At 36.7% G+C, this 23,655-nt stretch overlaps 1 protein-coding gene across 7 annotated transcripts in view; it reads right to left on the reverse strand.

Annotated features, from left to right (window-relative positions):
• Nucleotides 1-23,655, reverse strand: part of NPSR1 (neuropeptide S receptor 1) — a 270,057-nt gene that overhangs the window by 202,984 nt on the left and 43,418 nt on the right. Inside the window, exon 1 of one of the 7 annotated variants that reach the window (XM_085005877.1) lies at nt 13,699-13,770. The exons of the other annotated variants lie outside the window; for them this stretch is intronic. The gene's annotated coding sequence lies outside the window, so the exon portion shown is untranslated. Of the gene's footprint in view, nt 1-13,698; nt 13,771-23,655 lie in introns of those variants that run through there. 7 annotated transcript variants of the gene reach the window in all.

The following is a 23,655-nucleotide window of genomic DNA, read 5'->3' on the forward strand; positions in this document are numbered from 1 at the left end:
ACTCATGTTCCTATTGCTATGAGTTTGAGTAGGCTGTGCTGGGTTACCTTAACAAACAAAATACAGAAAAAAGGTGTTTCTTCTTTACACTATGGTCTGAAATTAGTCTTTCTGTATGACAGTCAGCTCTCCACTATGTAGGATTCAAGGACCCCCCCCACCCAGGGCTTCATCATTGTACGTACCCAGCTGGAGAAAGGTAAAGACAGCATGGGGAGAGGGGCAGAAACCAAAGGATACAATTTCCACTTTCCTTCTCTTCCCAATAATTACTCACACAACCCTACCGAGATGAAATGGGTTAGAGAATGTAGATCCATTATTGATACGAAAGGAAAAAAAATTTAAAAAGAATTATGGAGAGCTTGGTACATGTCAGACAGGCAGGTAGATAGCAATTGTGAGTGGATCGGATGGTCATTCTTGTGTGGTCACAAGCAGGACACTATGGAAATATGAGGGGTGGTGGCTGAAGCAATGGGAGGGAAGAGAATGTGTGAGTTTATTCTTTATCGTTTTCATTCTCTCAGGAGAGAGACTCTTTGGCCTGTCTTGTCATTCCATATTCAACACCACATGATATTTTGGCCGAGCCCACTGCCCTCGTTTTTTATTAGGCAATTGGAAGAATAAAACGTTTTAAAAGAGAAACATGCATTCTGTAAAAGAGCATTAAGAATAATCGATTGAGATTGTAGAAGCCAGTATACTCTGCTCTCTGAGGAATGTCTCTAGAACTCTGACTCCAGCCACAGCGAACTCTCAAACCAGGAAATGAATCAAACCTCTACTGGGGATCTTCTCTCCTTTACAGCAGCTGCTTCTGGAGACAGAAAAGCCTTTAAATGTTTCCTTGGGTATGCTTATCAACAAGGAACCAGCCCTGAAAATGTTTCCCTTGCAATCTTGCCTTCTAAGACAATGGAATATTAGCATTTAAAAATTAGTGCTGGTAACAAGAAAATGCCAATCCACCTCTTACCACATAACCCAAGATGATTACTGAAATAGTGTCTATCTGGGGCAAGCCATTTTAGCAGGCGTCTACACAGGGGAAGCAGATCCTTCTGTGATATTGGACACATTATTAACCTGGTTTGCACATGAACAAAGTATTGCTAGAAAGAGCTATTTCACCAGCTTGTCATAAACAAAATACCCTATAGGAAAGCACTTTGCCTAGAATAGATGCCCGAGAAAGGTTCAGTCCTCACCTTCCTTCCACTCCCTCCCTCCTTTCCTCCTTCTCCCTTCCCTTTTCACAATCCTCTCCCCTTTCCCCACCTTCCCTCTCGAGCTGAGCTGAAATTTACAGAAAAGGACCATGGAGAGCAAGGTACACAAGAGACTGACTCTGAGCTCCACAAGGAAGAACAGAAAAGTCAGAGAATAGGGAAAGGACAGGCAACAAGTGGGGGAGATGGAGCTTGGAGAGCCACTAAGAGAAAAGGTTTTGCAGTTAGAAAGTGTCACTTGTCCCTGGCAATGTCAGAGGCTTGAAGATATCAAAGAGATACAGATTACAGGCCTCCTACAATCAACCCTGTGGCTGGACCCAGGGACCTCCTGGCTGAGTGGGCTCCTGTATGAGAGAGAGCAGGGCAGAGCATCCCCAAGAGCCCAGCCTCAGCCCCTATTGCCCACCTGCTTCCATATCTCTTATTTGTAAGAACGTCTTATTTGGGAAGGTCTTTATCCTCCAACCCAAATTTGCTTTGCAAATCTTCTACTTATCTTTTGAAACATTACTTAAATGCCCCTTAGTCAGTGTGACTGATTCTTACAGGTGTTCGCATCTGGGCTGTACTTCGATGTGCATTTATCAGTTCAGTTCAGGACAAAAAGCACTTGTGGGGTTTCCCATGTTCCATGCACTAGGTCAGGGGGTGGGTATAAAAACATGACTATAACAGGGTCTCACTCCCTGGGCCATCCCAGTAGGAACAGTGGTTCCCCAAACCCAGTTCCCAGTGGACCATTCATTTCAGAATGCATGGGAACTGGGTTTAAAATGTATATTTCTTGGTTCTGTGCCCAGGTACTTAAGTAAAGGTAAGGCTGGAGAACCTGTCACTTAAGGAGCTCTCCTAGGTAATTACGATGAGCAGCCAGGTTTGGGAACTTCTGAAAAGGTGAAGTGAAGTAAGCAATTTAGAATATTCTCTCTGATGAGGGTGATGGTGTTCTATGTTGCCAACTATAGCTGGGCCCAAAAGCTTCAAAGGAAAATTAGGGGAGTTTCCATCTTATTGTACTGTCTTATTAAAGTTTACATTTTGTTTAAGGTTCAAACCTTTGGTCTGGTTAATGCTTAACCTACAGAGAAGGTAGGTGAGCAAGGCCCTGTCACTGGACACATGTGCCAACAGCACAGGTGAAAAGTGTCCTTCTCACTCCATAATTCTCATCTTTAATGATTATCTCTTCCCAGCAGATCTTCTCTGACCACCGTGTTATTATTTTTTTAATCTCAACTGCCGTTTCTTTTAAAGCACTGACCACAACTTTCAATTATTTTCTTGATTATTTGCTCTCTCCCCACTAAAATGAAGTGACAAGTAGGCAAGAAACAGGTCTCCTCTGTTTACCCTACACACCTAGCTGCAGGCACAGTGTCAGAAAAGCTAATAGTTGATAAATAAGGATGGAACACGTTGAATGAATAGGGATATGTTTGTGACATCATTGTCCCTCTTTGTTTGCATTTCTTTTCTTCTTTTTTTGGATTTAATTTTCTTCTGTGATTATCCCTAATTTATTCTTATGGTTATCTAAGTCCTGTTTGAATAATAACTGACATAGGTCTTTTTGCTTCCGCTCCTCTAAATAGTTTACTGTATCTCTCTGAATTCTACTTGAATTGAAAGCAAAACAACCAAGCAGTTGTTTCTGTTGCACCAAGCACACTGGCTGCACTGGTCTGTGGTCATGACAACTTCCTCCAAGAAAAGGCATCAAGAATGAGGCGGAGAAGAGGCCATACAGCTGCAAAGGCACTCACCAGGCCTTTGAGGCACTACAGCAGAAAAGATGGATGAGCAGCCTGCTAGCTCTCATGCTTCTACTTTGTGCAGACGGGCTTTTGAATTAGCCCTGCTAAAATGTTAGCATCCTATGTAGCCTTAAGCTATAATACATTTCTCACATTTTGGTGCAGATTCCTTTATTAAAGCTTTCTTCTTTATTGTCTTTATAGAAATGATACCTTTTTGGGGTACAAATCCAATCATAAAAATGTGTAAGAATGAGAGTTAAAAAAAGTCACCTAAATTCCACTGAGAAATATAATGAGCATTAGATAAGCATGATTCCAGGCAGCTCTCTGTGCATATATGCACACAGGAAGAAATACGGTTAGATAAATAGCCAGAGAAGTGATTTTTGTGACAATGGGATAACACTTTACATAACATAATATTTTCGGTAAGAAGGTATGAAATTTACTTTTATATGAATCAAACAGAAGGAAAAGAAGTTGATGTGAGAAGTAGTTGCTGAATTTCAGTTATTTATTTTAAACAATAGAACTATTCGATTCTAGAGGATCCTTCTAAAATTAAGGGGGAAATTATTTTAAATGCCACAAGCACTGCGGCAGTTGTTTACTGTTCAACCTGCCTTTAAGGGACTCCATGCCTCCTCTGAGAATATCTCCATTCCAAATTCTTTATTTGGGCACAAAGGTGCTATATTCCTTAAAGTCTAAGATTGATGGCTTTTTTTTTTTTTTTTTTTGCACACAATATCTCTCAGCTCCTTAAGTTGTTCTAAATGATTATATGTCTCAAGAATCCACCTCTTTTCCAGACACTCTCCTGTTGGAATTCTCTCTCCTCAACCTCCAGTCTGTATAAACCACTCTCTAAGTGTCCTAAAACTGTTAATTTGGGAGCTTTCTTCTACTGTCCTCCTACTTGGAATTCACTATTTTTATCAAGATGCATGTCTTTCTCTTTCTTCATTATGTTCTTATTTTGCTAGAGCATATTTTAATCAGCTTCCCAATAAGGTATGTGGGGAAGAAAAACACTTCTGAGTCACTTCATATCTCAAAAAGCCTTTATCTGTTTGAATGATAGTTTGGCTGGACTTTGAATTGATTGCTACGGCTTCTCAGTGGCCATTTATTTCATTTAGGGCACAACCTAAAAACACATTTCTTCTCAGGTTATTCTTTTGTCTTATTACTATTTTGAAATCAACTCACTGATTTTCCTTCTTTCTTTTACTTGAGGTCTAATTTACATGCAGTTTGGTGAGTTTTAACAATTGTATACACTCATGCAACACTACCCTAAACGAGATATAGAAAATGCCGGTCCATCGCCCTCCTAAATTTCTCAGTCAATTGCCTGTCCCATACTCATTAGAAGTAGCCGCTTTTTTATTTCTAGTACTGTAGACAAGTTTTGCCTTTTCCAGCACTTCATTTAAATAAAACCTAACAGTATAAACTCTTATGTCTAGCTTCTCGGGCTCAGCATGTTTTGGAGATTCATTCAAGTTATTGCATGTTTCAGTAGCAAACTCCTGTTTCTTGCTGAGTAATATTTCATTGAATGAATGTATCACAATTTGTTTATTCGATCTCCTGCAGATAGGTATTTGCGTTGTTTCCAGTCCTAGAGTATTGTGATAAAATTGCCATGGGTGGGATATTATTCAGCCATAAATAAGGAAATCTTGCCATTTGCACCATGGGTGGACCTCGAGGGCATTATGGTAAGTGAAATAAATCAGACAAAGACTTTCAGTATTTGTTTTAGAATTGGTGTAGTATTGCTGTACTCTTTTAGCTTTTGTTTGTTGGGGAAATCCTTTATTTGCCCTTCTATTTTAAATGATATTCTTGCCGGATAGAGTATTTTAGGTTGCAAATGTTTTCCTTTCAGCACTTTAAATATAATTTGCCACTTCCTTCTGGCCTGTAGTGTTTCTGTAGAGAAATCAGCTGATAGCCTTATGGGGGTGCCTTTATAATTAATGCTTTGTTTTTCTCTTGCTGCCCAACTCTCATACTGAGTGAGTTAAGTCAGAAAGATAAAGACAAATACCATATGATATCACTTATATCTGGTATCTAATATATGGCACAAATGAACTTATCCACAAAAAAGAAAATCATGGACTTGGAGAACAGACTTGTGGTTGCCAAGGGGGAGGGGGAGAGACTGGGACAGATTGGGAGCTTGGGGTTAATAGATGCAAACTATTGCTTTTGGAATGGATTAGCAATGAGATCCTGCTGTGTAGCACTGAGAACAATGTCTAGTCACTTATGATGGAGCATGATAATGTGAGAAAAAAGAATGTATACATGTATGTGTAACTGGGTCACCATGTTGTTGTACAGTAGAAAAAAATTGTATTGGGGCAACGACAGTAAAATTTTTTTTAAAATCAAAGACAAATACTGTATAATCTCACATACATATGGAATATAAAAAACAAAACAAACTCATACATGCAGAGAACAGACTGGTAGTTGCCAGTGGTAGGGGTAGGGGTGAGAAGCTGGGGAGCAGGGATGGGTAAAATGGGTGCAAGTTGGCAAAATGACTTCCATTTATAAAATAAATGTCATGAGTATGTAATGTATAGCCTGGAAACTATAGTTAATAATACTAGTTCCAAATATAGTATATTTGAAAGCTACTAAGAGAATAAGTCTTTAAAGTTCTCAACACAAGAAAAAAAATTATAACTGTGTTGTAATATATACTAGCTAGAGTTATCGTGGTGATTTTACTATATATAGAAATATCAAATCATTATGTTGAACACCTGAACCTAATAATGTTAAATGTCAGTTATACTTTAATGACAAAAAAGAAAAAATAAAGAAAATGTCCAAATTTTCTCAAATATATCAGTTATGCATATGTTCATACTAAGAGAATAAACCATTTACTTTTTTTACTATTTTTTTTTCTTACTATTTCCAGTACATATTTTTCCTAACATTGGATTGTCAGTGTTTTCTGTTTGTTTGTTTTGCCAAGCCTGTGGCATGTGGAAGTTCCTGGGCCAGGGATCGAACATGTACTACAGCAGCAACCTGGGACTCTTTAGTGAAAATACTGGATACTTCATGTGCATCACAAGGGAACTTTGGATTGTTAGTGTTTTTATCGTAGTCATTGTACTGGGTATATAGCCGTATGTGTTGTGGTTTTAATTAGCATTTCTGGAGTTCCCAATGTGACTCAGTGGTAACAAACCCAACTAGTATCTGTGAGGACTTGGGTTTGATCCCTGGCCTCAATCAGTGGACTAAGGATCCAGCACTGCCATGAGCTATGGTGTAGGTCACAGACTCGGTTCAGACCTGGTGCTGCTGTGGCTGTGGTGTAGGCCAGCAGCTACAGCTCTGATTTGATCCCTAGCCTGGGAACCTCCATATGCTGTGGGTGCAGTCCTTAAAAACAAAACAAAACAAACAAACAAAAAGACTTCTTTAACTTTTTTTTTTTGTTTTTTGAAGGAGATTTTAAACTAAATATATGCTGGTTAAAAAATCCTTTGCCAGATATACACATTTGAGATATTTTCTGTGTTTCATTTCCTATTCATTGTTTTTTATTTATTTATTTTTTTATTTTTGGAGTTCCCAGGCCAGGGATCAGATCCAAGCTGTAGCTGCGACCCAAGCCACAGCTGTGGCAATGCCAGATCCTTAACCCACTGTGCCTGATCGGAAAACAACCCACATCTCAGCACTCCCAAGATGCCACCAATCCTGTTGCACCACAGTGGGAACTGCTGTCTACTCATTTCTTAATAGTGTTGTTTTAGCAGATTTATTGTCATATGATTGTAATATAATAAATCACATGAGTTTAAAGTGTACACTTTGATAAATTTTGACAAATATTTGCACCCATAAAACCATCACTACATTATAGATAATATCGCTATTACTCCAAAAGTTTCTTTGTCCTCCCTTGAAATCCATCCATTCTGCCCATATTAAGGTAATCCCATTCCTCAGGAAAACGATGGTCTAGTTTCTGTCATGGTATATTAGTTTGTATTTCCTAGAATTTTATATAAGCAGAATCATAAATTCCAAAAAAATTGTCCTTTATTTCACTTATTGATTATTTTAGGATGCATCTGTATTGTTATATGTATCAGTGGTTCATTCTATTTTATTGCTAAGTAGTATTCCATTACATGGATATACCAATTTTGTGTACCATTCACTTGTAATGAAAATCTGGGTTGTTTTCGGTTTGAACTTTTACAATTAAAATTTCTGCATACATTTAGAAAAGTAAGTATGCAGTGGTATATCATTATGATTTCAGTCGACACTTTCCTAATTATTCATGAGTGCTGAGAATCTCTTATTTTTTGCTTCTTGCTTGCTTCCTTGCCTCCCTTTCTCTTTCTCTCTTTTTTCTTTTCTTCCTTCCTAACTTCCTTCCTTCCAGTGGTGAAACTGTAGGGTCAAAGGATATTTGCATTTTTAAGGTTAATGGATTTGTAAAATTGCACCCCATGTGAATTATCAACATATACTTCTACCGACAATACACAAAGTGGCTATTTTCCCACAGTGAAAAGTGTTTCCCAGAGAGCAGCAAGCTTACTGGGCAGAGGAAACAGATACTGGAGTGACAGATTTGGAGTTGACTGAAGATGTCAGTACAATGTACAGCAAAGAAGGTGACAACAAAGAGAGGACCTTAAGAAATCCATAGAGATCCTTTAAGGCTTTGGCCAAATACTTAGCTATGTGAAATAAAAGACTCCATAAGGCCTGGCAGAATGCTGATATTTTTGGACTGTGAGATTCATGGAGATACTAGAGGTATCTTGAAAAAACTTGGGAGTTTTGACCAGCCAAAATGGTGACACTTTTTTGAACACCTGAGAATTAAGAACCAAAAATATTACTCCTAGGAGTAAGTCTAATTCAACCCTACAGTAAAGTAGACTTTATTATAGGGCCGACTTAAAAAACTTAGCCCCAGATGCAGCCCCAAATTAATCCTTGATAGGATGAAAAGACAACAAAATCCAATCTTCTACCATGTAGCATCCACTTGTGCAGCATTAAGTTAAAAAATTAGTAGACAGTGAAGAGACAGGAAAGGATATTCCTTAACCAGAAGGAAAAAAAGAAGCAACAGAAAAAGAACAAATTTGACATAAATGTTGAATCAATGTATTGGCCACTGCAGAAGAAAAACCAGCCACTTAAACACCAATTTACAAGTATTCCCACTGTGGCTCAGTGAGTTACGAACCCAACGTAGTGGGTTTAGGATGCAGGTTCAATCCCTTGCCTCACTAGGTGGCTTAAGGATCTGGCATTGCCACAAGCTGTGGTGTAGGCGGAAGATGCAGCTCAGATCAGGTTTTCCTGTGGCTGTGGTGCAGACCAGCAGCTGTAGTTTCGATTCAATCCCTAGCCCAGGAACTGCCATATGCCAAGATGTGGCCCTAAAAAGAAAACAACAACAACAACAATGATTGATTTATGGAAGTCAATTCAAAATGAAGCCACGGAGAGAAAAAAAAAAGTCTGAAAACAGTACACAGAGGTTAAATGATATCTGGGAAATGGACAGTCTATGAAGAAGAGGAAGATAAATTAAGCAGAAATATTATTGAAAAAATAATGGCTCCAATTTTCCTAAAACTGATGATAAATATCAATCCACAGAACCAAAGTGTCCATTGATTACCAAGCAGGATAAATAAATATACACACATTTTAACAGTAATTTCTCTTTCTCTTTCTCATTTCATACCTAGGCATATCATAGGCAACTTATTCAAAATAAAAGATAACATAAATTCTCAAAAAAGAAAAGAACATCTTAAAAATGGCCAGAGGAAAAGAGACATTACGTATGAGGACATATGATAAGAAATACTGATGACTTCTCATCAGAAGTCAAGTCAATAGATAATGAAATGACATCTTAAAAGTACTGAAAGAAATAGGATTAAAAAAAGCTGTCAACCTAGAATTTTATATTCTCCCTGTAAATAAGTCTTCAAATATAAAGGAGAAGCACATTTTTAGATAAACAAATATAAAAGCACTCATTACCATCAAACCTGGGTTAAAAGAAATTTTAAAGGAAGTTCTTGAGGCCAAGAGGAAATGACGTGACATGGAAACTGTGATCCACATTTTTAAAAATATCAAAAAAATAAAAAATAAAAAAGAGCACTAATTATAAATATGATTTTTCCTCATTAATATATTTCTTGAAGACAACTGTTTCTTTGAGGCAAAAATAATAGCAATGAATTTGAGGGTCTATGACATACGTAGATGTAAGATGTATGGAAATTAAACCGAAGGAAGAGAGAAAGCAGAAGGAAACATGCTGTTGTAAGGATTTCATGAAGTGGCATGAAATCCACTTCATGAAGTGGCATGAAATCTGACTTCAAATTGAGTCAGATTGTGGTAGGTTAAAATTCTTGTTGTATCTTCTAGGGCAGTCACTAAAGATAAACAGAACACAAAAAGAAATAGTTAAAAAACAGAGGAGATCAAATGGAATACTAAGAAATAGTTAATTTTTTAAAAGTAGAGAATTAAGTAAAGTAGAAAAAGCTAAATAGAAAAAATAGTACAATGGTGCACTTTAACTCAATCTTATTAATAGTTACATTAGATGTATAGTGAATAAATAATCAATTAAAATACAAAGATTGCCAGATTGTATAAAAAAAGAGAGATCCGTATATGCAATCTTCAATAGACACAATCTAACAACAAAGATACAGAGAGCTTAAAAGTAAAAGGGTGGAACTAGATAATGTGCATGCAAATATTATTCAAATATAAACTGGGGACATTATATATTAACATCAGGCAGAATATATTTCAATAAAAAGAGTGTGTTACTGGAGATAAAGAACAATGTTTCATAAGGATAAAAAGGTCCATTCATCAAGAAGACCTAAAAATCCTGAATGTTATGCACCTCATTACAGAGCTTTGAAATACATAACTATAGGAGAATTAGACAAATCCACAGTTATATTTGGAGATTTTTAACCCTCTTCTCAAAGTTTTTGAAGAATTTCGAACTAGTATTCCCATTCTGGTATCAAAAACATTTCCCTCCCAAACCAGGAGAGGCTCACATCTCTGTATATTTCTGTGGCTGGCTGAGCTATTAGTTATCAGGATAATCATGTCATCTGATCAAGCAAATCTGAACTTGGCACGCATATTTTTACATCGAGGTAAAAATATCCACCATGTGTATGTGTACTCTTCCCCCACAACCACCTCCACGGAAGGAACAATCAGATTGGTCTTCCTAGAGACCTGACAACTCCATCCTTACCTCAGACCCTGTTCTGAGAGAATGGGAATATACCCAAAAGTGTGGCTAGGAGAACTGGGAGATGTATATTTAAAGGTACAGTGTCTACAGATGTTCCACAGGGGAAGTAAAAAAATATGGTAGATTCATAAAGAAGGAAGAAATGTCTGTTTTAAACCACATCATACATGACAGTCAAAGAAATAGTTATAAGTGTGTCCAGTGAGCTAGTAATAAACTTCAGTACAAATATTTTGAAGAAATGCTAAAGTCAGTCTCCTTCCTGCAAAATACCATCATTATGAGCTTAGGGAATATGCAGAGGGACTTCAGCTCAGCTGGGAATACAAGCAGCCCAAAGGCAACTTTGTGACTAAAGACACAGCTGCCAAGTGTTCACCACTAAAAGCCATCGCTGGAGAATTCCCAATGATTCATTCAAATCTCCATCAAAGAGGAAAAGAGTTAGTCCTGGAACAATGGACCATTGGAGCTGGAACGCTGAGCTCTCAAACAAAGACTATGCTGGCAAGATTCCTACTATATGTTTTATTGTTAGAGAGTGAGTTTGGGGAAGGGAGCATAAATGGAAAGAATTATTAAGTGACTCTACATTTGGTAATAAAATGGTTGCTTTTGCAAATGTCTCAAAAGACTTTTTTGGTTTTAGTTTTTATTATAATTATGATACAAATTGTAAGACGTCAAATAGAGAATTATAAAATGCAAAGTTCAGACAGCTTTGCTTGTAAACATGTTACCAATAAAGCTACTTAATTACTCTAAGCTTCATTTCTCTCAGAAGTAGGGATGCTAATAGGACCTCGCTAATAAGACTGATTTACATTTTAAAAAAGACAATCCACAGAAAGTGCTCAGTAAGTGCTGGTTATTATACTATATTGATATTATACATATTACTGTTTATGTAGGATTATTCATTTATTCCAATTTGTAACTTCTATATTCACTCAATGATATTCAGATAAATTTCTAAACCAGCAATCACTACGTGTTCACTGGAGAAATGAGAAAATGAAGATGTGAGTGGAAATTTTCCATTTAATTTCAATCTTTATTTCTTAACACTCTTCTATCACAAAGTCTTTTTATTCTTGTAAATTACAGAAAAGTCATTAATTTAAAAATCATTAAGTGCTAGGTTATTACCCAGAAAGGATTGAGCTTAACTGAATTTGCAGCCCAGGGATACTTTGGCAAAGATGTATCTGAAACAAGGGATGGAAATTTTGGACTTGAAGATCCTAACTAGCTTGTGTGTTCCCAATGCAGCATGTTTAGGAAAGTCACTTCTCTACTCCTCTTAAAGACATATTTTTTTTAAAGATTTGTGCTTTTTTTGGATAACATTGAACTTTAGGTATATTTGACTGAAAAAAGATCTTAAGTTTTCTCTTCAGATGAAATTTTTAAGTGGGATATTTCCAAATTATTTTAGAAATAGGAGGAGAATCAAATGGATACTAATTCCATCATTGCTTATTTAGTAGAAAATTAGTAGATGGTAGTTACAGAAATAGAAAATCAAGTGATAATACATTGTCCAAATAAAAACACTGCAAACTTCTCAAATAATCAGAAATACACATAAAACTGAAAGATAATAAAACAAAAATCAAAACCAAAAAAAGTGAAATAGGGCACATTTTAAAATAAGAAGACTCCCAGATTGAATCACAAAGCAACACATGAAGGTTACTGTACACAACAGGCATATCGAGTGCAATGAATGCGAAAGGATAAAAATTAAAAGAATAGGCGAAGGCATAAAGAGTAAATGCAGATTTAGAAAAAGAGAGGAAAAATGCCCAAATCTTAGTATCTCATAGGTTAAATGCAAACCAAAGGCATTAAATGAGAAAAAGAAGAGCACTTTATAATGGTAAAAGTTATAGTCCATAATAACAGCCTCACATTTCTCAGTATCCTTATGCTATAGAACAAAGCACCAACCTTCCTAAGGCAAAATATTTAAAAACTACAAGCAGCAGTTGGCAGAAAAATATTATTGGCGAAGCTTTTCATTCACATCTCTCAGTCCACAGAAGTTCAAGTAGGTTAAATATAGGTCAGGATATAAAAACCTACATTTCTTCAACAATATGCATTGAATCTCTAAACCAGAAAAGAGTCCATGAAACAGTCCTAAAAAGTGACCCTGTATTAGACCACAGATGAAACATCAATTAACTCCTCAGAGTAGAAAAGGTACAGACAATATTCTCTGATCATAACTCAACAAAACTAGAAAATAAGAACTGTAATAGAGAAAAAGTCAAAATCAGAATCCCTGAAAAATTAAACTAACACCTGGAAATTAAAAGAATATATCCTGAAATTTTAAAATTTTGCCAAGAACTTTTTGCTAAAGAAACATTCAATTAAAAAGTCAGAATATTTAAAGAAATGTTAGTAAAATAACATCCCACATTAGAAGGTATGGGTACAGGTTAAACAATGTTTAGAGAAAAATTAGGGATATTAAGTACTTGTACTAATAACTATAAAATAATGAAAATATATGAATTTAAACCAAAAGCAACAAGTTAAAGATAATAGAAAAATTCAAGGAAAGCTAAATACTGGATTTACTAAAGTATAAAAAGGAAATAAAGCATTAGAATACAGAAGAAAGGTAGAACAAATACATATTCTTAGAGCTAGTTATGAAAAAATTAAAATAATAAAAGACATAAAACATAAAATATAAGATGGGATAATAAATATCTAAAAATATAGAGGAAATTAAAATAAAAAGAAGCTATTCTGCCTAACTTTATGCAATAAGTTTGAGAACCTAGCTAAAAATGATACATATCTAGGAACACATAAATTAGTAAAATTGACTAGGAAGACATAAAAATAATCCTGGAGAAACTAATTCCACACAAATTTTAAAAGCTGTCATTGAGCAATACTTAAACAGAAAGCACTAGGTTCAATAACTTCACAAGGGAATTCTACCAAATACTATTGAGCAAATTGATTACTTAAAGCTATATAAAATATTTTAAATGAAAGTTTTCTAAATTCTTAAAAGCACATGAATTCTACTTCAAAATGCTATAAAGATAAAATTATAAGTCAATTGTAATTATAGCTATCACTGTAAAAATCAATAAGCAAATTATTAAGCAAAGAAAATATAGTAGCATTCTAAAGGAATTAACAGAGCAAGACCAAGTAACTACAATTCCAGAAATGCAAAATTTATTAATATAAAATACCTTTTAATAATCAAAAGGGAAAAATCATAATATTATTCCCATTAATTCTTAAGATATATTTCATAAAATTCAATATCTTCTCTGGAATAATAACAATAATGATAGGAATATTAATATAAATCACCCATCAGTTCCTCAGCATTTACCTCTTGTATCCTCAGTGGCTTGCTTCACAGCTATAACCTCTTCACTGGGTTTTTTGCATATCTCTTGCCCCTGGAATTCATTATTATGTATCAGAGTAATTTTGTGAATATAAATAAGGAAATTTTACTTCCCAGTGTAAAATTCTTTAATGACATTCCTTTATCCTCAGCATAAAATTCATACCCCTTAGCATGGCCTGCAAGTCCTCCCTGATCTTGTTCCTGCCTAATTCCCAGACCTCACCTGGAATACCTTCCCCATCACTCTCTGTGCTCCCAGCTGTCGTGGCTGTCTTAATTTTCCTGGGACAGTTGAGGCTCATTTCTGCCTTGGGTTTTTATATTAACAGGGAGTTCTCCCTGAAAAGCTTCTCCTTGAAATATTTATTCTCACTTAAGTTTCCACCCAAATATTGCTTTCTCATAAAATTGCCCTAACTTCTCTGTCAAAAGGCTTCTTTCTTTTGCCTGGAGCCCCCCCACCATCCTAACCATCCTGATGTGTCAGAATTCTATCTTGTGATGATACAGAGAGTATCACATCCACTTTCCTCCTTCTCAGGAAACTCGAGTCCATCTTTACATTTAAAGGAAGAAATGTCAAGATGACTTTAAACCCTTTTAATTGAAAAAGATGAGTATGATTTGTGTAGTTAAAAAGAACATATAGCAATTTTGCTGCAACACAGTAATGTCCACCAAATATTACTTGCACACCCTTATTTCCCTGTTGAGTGTCCGGTTTTTTTTTAAGAGCAAGAAAATGTCTTTGTAATGATGAATTTGATAATACACAGTTCTAGAACAGGGCTTCTCACTGGCTCACAGGAGACAGTAAGGGAGCAGATCTGAGAAGAACCAACATGTTCCAGAGCCCATATTGCACGGACACTCATGTCAAGAGTGACCGCCATGTACCCCCTTGAAGCTTCACTCACCCAACACTTCAGTCAAAATCAACGTCATTTTTAATACTTGACTTTGGCCATTAAAGATAAGATCCACTATAATGACAGGATATCAGGCTTGAATGTTTCTAATTAAACAGCTTTTGTTATATCACATAGGTGATTTTTCCTAGCATCCTTTTATATTTACATATTAGCTATCCTCAAATTAGCCTCTTGATGTTTCTATTTCAATAAGAAATCAAATCCTTTTAGCCTGTTTTCCGTATGGTGATTAGAAATAGTATCCACTGGTGTCCACTAGGCAAACTGCAAACTGTAGGATATGTCCACAATTTATCTCTTCCCTTCCCCTGCTAGTAATGTTCATTAGGATAATCTGGGATCTTATATCCAGATCAGCTTTATGAACAATCATATTATTATTATTTACTATTTAAAAAAATATTTTTGTACTTTTACCAGGTTGCAAAATCATATTAAAACTGTTAAAAATACAAAGACTATGGTTATTGCTAGATCTTAGTTCAGGTTTTTTTAGTGGAAACAGGGAATGCATTTATTGGCCTTTGTGTTTTAAAGCAACACTTTTTCTTTGATTTAAAAATATGTCTTTTTAAAGAGAAAAATAAAATCTTCTTCCTATGGGAGAAAACATATTTATAGTAATTATTTGGACAGTAAGTCTAGATTTAAGTAGTTTCATTATTTTGTATCTATGGTTTTATACCACATCCTCATTTTTCCTGAGTTATTTTTATTTTTTTAGTGGCACAATGATTTCCTGGGTAACATCTTCAGGAAGGGTATGCATCCTTGAACATCTGAGAGTATCTTAATGATTTTATTCATAGAGTGGTGAGTACAGAATTCTTTTCCCTCAAAAGCAATGCAAACTCACAACATTGTAAATCAACTACACTTTCATTAAAAAAAAAAAGAGAGAGAAATCTATGCAAACTTTTTCTTGAGAATCTCACTGAAATTTTCCACTTTCATTTAGTATTCAATGTAGTAAAGAGGAACTTTGGTTTTATACTGAGAGTTTTTATCCTCTATGAAAGATTTCTTTTCTGTTGAAAAGCAAGATTTCTTTTCTTTTTATTGTTACTGTCATCTGGTATTTGACAATCCATTTCCTGGTAGTTTCAAATTTTTCTTCAACTAAGGATACTTTTATTCAACTATTTCTTTGATTTTGCTTCTCCTTGTCCTCAATTTCATCCTCCTATACCAATATATCATGTGCGTCGGATCTCTTGGCTCATTTTTCCTAGTCTCTTGTCATTTTGCTTATTATTATATTTCTACCTTTATCTTTTTCCTATGGGTTCTGAGACAATGTTCTGTGCTCATTTTGTTATCAGCTTCTCAGTTTCCTTCTTTATCCAACCGTGGAAGCAGTGACAGCTTCCACTGTGTTTTTTAAAATGTAGGAATGGGGCTTATTATCTGAAACAATGTTTTCCTGATATTGAATGTTTCTTTTCTAACACCTTTTTCCTACAATGTCATCTGGAATCGCATTGTAAATATCAATTACAAGGTTAAGATTAATCCCAACTCCTTACCTCTATTCCCCTTCTTTTGAACAGCTAAATCTTTTAATTCGGTGGGTTTTATTTATTTGTTCTTACACACAAAGCAGAAAAGAAGTAGCATAGCCATATTAAAGAATCTTCTCTGCGTTATGTGCAGACTTAAAGCAGCTGATAGCAGACCTCCTTTCCAACACCCCCTCACCTCTATCCTCAGAAAAGCATCACTTTGAGGGTGAAGTCTGGACCTTCAAGCTTGTGGTTGCTGTTTCGTTTCCAGGATGATCCTAATGTCCAAAAAGGCTTGAATACCACTGATCCAGACTCTCACACAGTGTTACAAGGATCAGGAGAAATGATGTCATGATCCAAGTAAACATCCCCATAGGAGACAAACTGAGATCGGTGCTTCCTGTTGTGAAGCACTGAGAAGGGCAAGATGTCACTTCTGCGATATTCCTGCCAGAAAAGGAATATCACATAACCTGAGGAAACACAGTAAACTCAAACTGAGAAATATTTTTAAAACTGCACAACCTCTCGGAAAATGTCAATGTTATTCATGAAAGACAAAGAAAGATGAAGAAAGACTTCCAGGTTAAAGGAGAGGCTGGACAGCTAAAAAGCAGCATGATTCTTGGAAAAAAAAAAAATGTTACAGAGGATATTATTAGGAAAACTGGCAAAATTTGCATATGGACTGTGGATTAAGCATAGTATTGCATCAATGCTAAATTTCTTGATATTGAAAATTCTACTGTAATTACATATGCACATAGTCTGTTATTAGGAAATATACACTGTATGTTATTAGGAAATATACACTGTACAGGTTGGGAGTAAAGGGGTGTGATGTTTACCACTTACTCTGCAGTAGTTAAGGTAAAAAGGATATATACATGTATATATACACATATAAAAGGGAGATTACATAAGAGACAAGGAATGTGTAGCAAATGTGGCATATTGTTAACAAAGGGTGAACTTGGGTGAAGGATACGTGAAAATTCTTTATGTATCCTTGCTTCTTGAAACTAATTCTGGATAAAGTGTGTATGAGAGTACATTGCATTAATTTGTATTTTTTTTTTTTTTTTTTTGTCTTTTTGCTATTTCTTTGGGCCGCTCCTGTGGCATATGGAGGTTCCCAGGCTAGGGGTTGAATCAGAGCTGTAGCCACTGGCCTATGCCAGAGCCACAGCAACGCGGGATCCGAGCCACGTCTGCAACCTACACCACAGCTCACGGCAACGCCGGATAGTTAACCCACTGAGCAAGGGCAGGGACTGAACCCGCAACCTCATGGTTCCTAGTCGGATTCGTTAACCACTGCGCCACGACGGGAATTCCTGTAATTTTTTTAAGTTTGGAATCATTTCAAAAGTCAAAGTTTAAAAAATAAAGAGTAAAGCAAAAATTTAATAAAGAACTTGTCTTTGGAATTGGCCTAGATGAATGGTTACTAACTGCAAGTGTAAAGCCCAGCCCTAGGGAGGAGAATGATCCATACCTACGCACAGATGTTGCTGAAGCCCCTTTGGGGTTACCCATCAGGTTTACTGCTATTGGGTCTATGTGGGGGACTCTGGACATCCTTGCCCATAGCAGTCAGGTCTGGGAGTACAGCTGCTTGGACAGAGTGACAATGACATGGAAGGAGACTAAATGATGCCCTCTTACCCATCACAGATAGAGGAAGCAGGGTCAGGAGGCAGAGTGCCACTTCCTGAGGGAGGAAGGGTGGCTCTGGCACCTTCCAGCTCTCCTACTTTGAGAAAACCATCACTCGCAAAGCCTCCCTCTTTCTTCCTGGGTTCAGGCAAGAGGGGTACCTGGATGGATGGCATGCAGAGTGGTGTGAGTGTCATAGTAGAGACACGTGACATTAAAGCAAAGGGAAGAACAAGCAGAAGAACTGGAAGGCTTTACATGATTTCTTCCATCTTTGTAGCCCCATGGAGTGCACCACGTTATTAATAACGCATTATTAATGAAGCTGCTTGCACCTGAGTCCTCTTTTCATCATTCCACGTTGGAAGCCTTTGTTGCTGCTTCTCACAGTTTGAAATTTTCTTGCTTTCTCTTCTCTTCCTTTGTCTTGGTGATTTGATCACAATGTAAGCAGTCACAACATCAGGCTTGCCAGCACTTCGCCAGCTGGCTGGTAACTGCACCCTTTGTCACTGTCAATTCATCCACACCTGTGGATGGGTTCTGGATAGACAAGCTCCTAACGCCACCCATGTTCTGGCCTTGAAACTTCCTTCTGCTTTGAATCTTATTCCCCAACTTCTTCCCAGAATTCTCATTTTTGAGACTGCTTGTTTTATCTTTTGCTTTCAGCTCTACACTAACTTCCAGGAAATCAACAGCTGCTAGAATTTCATAGTCATTTTCAGAGAAGGAAAATGAAGTACAGAATATTTAGTTATTTATTAAGATCACACAGCTAATAAATGAAGGCATCAGAACTGGGCATACCACTGGCTGACTCCAGGTCCTTGACCTTTGCACTACATTATTTCTCTCAAAGCACAAATGACCTGTTCCACTTGTATTCAGAGGGACAATATTCATAAAATGTGTCCAATGCTTTCTCTTCTAATTCATGAGTTAGGGAGCTAGAGGTGGAATTGTGTTTGATAAAGTTACTAAGCCTAGATGAAAAGGTGGCAGTAGTAAGGTGAGGGTGGTGTATGTTTTCTTCTATTTACTGCAGGTGACTATTTCTTTGGAGTGTACAGAAACACAAGGAAGTGGTGAGATTCCAATGAACATAGTCTCTCAATACTACCAATGCATTAAGACATCACTTGTAAAGAAAACCCCCTAAATAGAGTATTAATAAATTTAAGCCAAGTCTACTTTTCTAGTAGATTCTACCGCTCTCATGTCTGGACACTAGGTTTAGTTGAAAGTAACTCACCTGCAGAGAAATAGAGAGAGAGCTAAATGCAGCCTGCTGCTTTCAACCTAACCCTTGCCTCAGCTGCCAGAAAACTCTTTTCTAGCTTATTTATTTCTGTCTGACTTTTGTTTCCAGTTGTGAATGCTGAATGAACCCCCTTCGAAACCTGTGCTACTTGAGCTCACCCTTGCTTTCAAAGACTGGACCTACTTTTCCACACATGGTCACCTCACAGCCTCCTGCAGTAAATACTCACAGCCACAGTGAGTCTGAAACTCTCACCCTCCTTCTCCTCCTTGGGACAACTCTCTGATCCTCTTTTTCATCTGAGGATGTCCATTGTCTCAAGAAGTGGTCACTGTGTATGATCCAGTCTCTTGGAGATAAACATTAAAGCCCAAGGATGGCAGTGACTTGCTGGAGGTCAGACAGCTAGTAGGCGACTGTGCTGGATCTTAAGGTCAGGTCTCGACTCCCGGATCAAGCCTCTTTCCACTATAACATGCCTTTGAACCAGGTGGATTCAAAGGCGAGGTAGCCTGGTGAGGTCCTGCCTCTGGAGTCCAGCAGATGTGGATTAAAGCCCCAACTCCACCACTTACTGATGGTGGGACAGTGAGCCAGCAGATTAAACATTTTCTTTCCTCAGCTCTGAAGTGGGAATTATAATCCCTGACATACAATGTTGTAAGGACGAACGGAGATAATATGTAAAAGTACCGTAAATGCAAAGTTGTGCACTGAATATAACTACCTCCACCTTCCTTCGAAAATGCCTTCAATGTCAACCTGCCCTTCCGTTCAGTTGACTGAAAGACATGTGGGGAGCCAGGGTCTTACAAAGGCACGTAGCCCTTGAGCCTGTATCCCTGATTCATCTCCCAGAACTTAAAAAGAAATTGCAAATGTGAAAACAGAGAAATACATTTTTAAAGGCCATAAAGAAGTTTTAGAAGTTAGTCTTCCCCTCATTTATTCAGGGCAATAGAATCATATCCTTTCACTGTTCAGAAAAGGAAATGCTCCTTGTGAGGGCAGAAGTCTTACTCAGCATAGAGGGTTCATTAACATCAGCTCTGAGGCTAGAACCCAAATCTCTCCATCTCTAGGCCGTTACCTTTAGGTACCACGTATGCTGGGATGTATGAATAAAGACACATATTTGGTATTTTAAGAGAATTATTTAACTTAAGAGATAACTAAATTGTGGGCACAATGAGGTTTTGTCTAATGGAATTTCATTATTAAACACTTAGAGTAAGATTATACATCTCTGCAAATGCTTCCATCATCCCTTGATTCATTCATTTCCTGTGAGTCTTCATGAATTTACTGCTTTAGTTATTCAATATAGCACTTTTTTTTTTCTACAGACTTGCAAGCAACAAGCATATTTCACAGTTGACAGAAGCTAAAACTCCCACCAACTCTGCCAGCTTAGTTGCTATGGTGATAAATGGTTTAAGAAAGTCTCATTTATTTGAAAATATATTTAGAAATAATTGAGCCCCTTGAGAGCAAAACGTCCTAAATTTTCTCTACCGTGGTACTTGATACTTTTCCTTCAGGGGACCAATAGCCTTTGAAGGAAAATTCTCTTAATCATTGTAGGTCAGTTGCTTGCATGAGTTTCCTTGTCCCCTTGATTATATCTTGGGCTAGTAGGACTTGTCCAAGGCTCAGCAAATACCCTTCTTGTTTACACACCATCAGGGATTAAAAGAAGTGTTTCCCAGTGATGTTTTTCCCTGTAGTAATTATGGATTAGATTGTGATGTTAATTAGACAAAATGTGATTAGAACAGAAGTGAATGCTAGAAACCTGACAAAGCAGACATTGGAGAGAAATGTGAAATACACTTGTGACTTGGGCAAAGGAGAAGGGATCTGGGCAGTTTGCATGAACATAGCCCTCTCAGCATCTTCCTGTTCCACACATTATCCTTACTCTTCTGAGTTTTCTGAACTAGTGCCTCCTAAGTTCCCGTTAACTCTTATGTAAAAAGGAACATTAAGCTCATGTGACATAATGGATAATAATTGATAGGGGTCATTCTATGTCCCAGGACTCCACTTACATGCATTATCACTTCTAAACTTATATGAAACCAATACGCGGATAATTGCCATTTTCATGCTCATTTTACAGATGAAGAACTTAAGATTCAAATAACTACGCAACTTGCCCAGAGTCACAGGCACTGGTGTTGGGCTGGGATCCAAATGTATACCACTGGGCCCCAAGGCTTGCACTGCCTTAACGTGGACTTGGGGGTTTGAGTCAATTGTTCCCAAACAGACCCTTGAACTCACTGCCTTAGGAACTAGCATTCCCAGTTCTATAATGAACAGAGGTAGTAGAAGCCTTGAAGCCTTGAGGTGCTCAGTGCTATTCCACACAGGACCATTTGTGACTTAGGTTAGCATGTGGCTCTCCAGCTGACTCAATGACAATACACATCTTACTTTCTCGAACTCCATTTTTCCTTTTTTAATTATTATTATTTTTCCAGGTCTGACTGAATATTTATTTAAACTATGACCAGAATCACAATAGATTGTGGATTTTGAAAAGCTGATGAATAATATAAATATCATAAAGTCCTTCAAAAATATAATTTTGACTCATTTCTGGACATAATTCTATAATGCTTCTCTTAGGTTTTTGGCTGAGACTTCTTTGTTCTTTTCATGTGACAAATATTTTCTTGTTTTTTAAAATTTTTTTATTATAGTTGATTTATAACATCCTGTCAATTTCTGCTTTATAGCAAAGTGACCCAGTTTTATGTGTGTGTATATATATATATATATATATATATATAGTCATTCTTTTTCTCATATTATCTTTTATCATATTCTATCACAAGTGATTGGATGGATATATATATATTCATTCTTCTTCTCATATTGTCTTTTATCATGTTCTATCACAAGTGATTGGCTATAGTTCCCTGTGCTATACAGCAGGACCTTACTGCTTATCCATTCTTTCTTTTTTCTTTCTTTTTTTTTTCTTTTTTTTATTTTCCCACTGTACAGCAAGGGGGTCAGGTTATCCTTACATGTATACATTACAATTACATTTTTTCCCCCACCCTTTCATCTGTTGCAACATGAGTATCTAGACAAAGTTCTCAATGCTATTCAGCAGGATCTCCTTGTAAATCTATTCTAAGTTGTGTCTGATATGCTTATCCATTCTAAATGAAAGTTTGCATCTACTTTGGGGTCCCCTTTTTTTAAAGATTTTATTTTTTCTATCATAGTTGATTTACAATGTTCTGTCAATTTATGCTATACAGCAAAGTGACCCCATTATATATTATATGTGTGTGTGTGTGTGTGTACATATATATATATGTAAACTCTTTTCTTACATTATCCTCCATCATGTTGCATCACAGGTGACTAGATATAGTTCCCTGTGCCATACAACACGATCTCATTGCTTATCCACTCCAAATGCAATAGTTTGCATCTACTAAGCCCAAATCCCAATCCATCCCACTCCCCCGCCGCCTTGGCAACCACATGTCTGTTCTTCAAGTCCATGAGTTTGTTTCTTTTCTATAGATAGATTCATGTGTGCCATATATTAGAACATTAATCAAGGAAATTAAAGGGGATTCAAAAAATGGAAATATATTCCATTGTCTTGGATAGGAAGAATTAATATTGTTACAATGGCCATACTACCCAAAGCAATCTACAGATTCAATGAAATCCCTATCAAATTACCCATGACATTTTTCACAGAACTAGAACAAACAATCCAAAAATTTATATAGACCCATAAAAGACCCAGAATTACCAAAGCAATCCTGAAGTGGTGGGGTGGGGGGACAAACAAGCAGGAGGCATAACTCTCAGACTTCAGGCAATACTACAAAGCTATAGTCATCAAGACAGTGTGGTACGGGTACAAAAGCAGACATACAGACCAATGGAACAGAACAGAGAACCCAGAAATTACCCAGACACCTATGGTCAATTAATCTTCAACAAAGGCATCAAGAATATAAAATATGAAAAAGTCTCTTTGACAAGTGGTACTGGGAGAACTGGACAACTGCATGTAAATCCAATGAAACTAGAACATACCCTCACACCATGCACAAAAATAAACTCAAAATGGCTTAAGCTTAAAGAGTTAAACATAAGACAAGACACCATCAAACTCCTAGAAGAGAACATAGGCAAAACATTCTCTGACATCAACTGTACAAATGTTTACTTAGGTCAGCCTCCCAAGACAACAGAAATAAAAGCAGAAATAAACCAATGGGACCTAATCAAACTGACAAGCTTTTGCACAGCAAAGGAAACCATTAAAAAAAGACAGTTTATACCACATCGTCCGAAGATGTGGTATATATACACAATGGAATACTACTCAGCCATAAAAAAGAATGACATAATGCCATTTGCAGCAACATGAATGGAACTAGAGAATCTCATACTGAGTGAAATAAGCCAGAAAGACAAAGACAAATACCATATGATATCACTTATAACTGGAATCTAATATCCAGCACAAATGAACATCTCCTCAGAAAAGAAAATCATGGACTTGGAGAAAAGACTTGTGGCTGCCTGATGG

This window comes from Sus scrofa, chromosome 18, assembly GCF_054392235.1.
Source record: "Sus scrofa isolate SSC_HxYL_T2T_F1_AM1 chromosome 18, Sscrofa_HxYL_maternal_Yorkshire_Landrace_v2.0, whole genome shotgun sequence".
NCBI lineage: Eukaryota > Metazoa > Chordata > Mammalia > Artiodactyla > Suidae > Sus > Sus scrofa.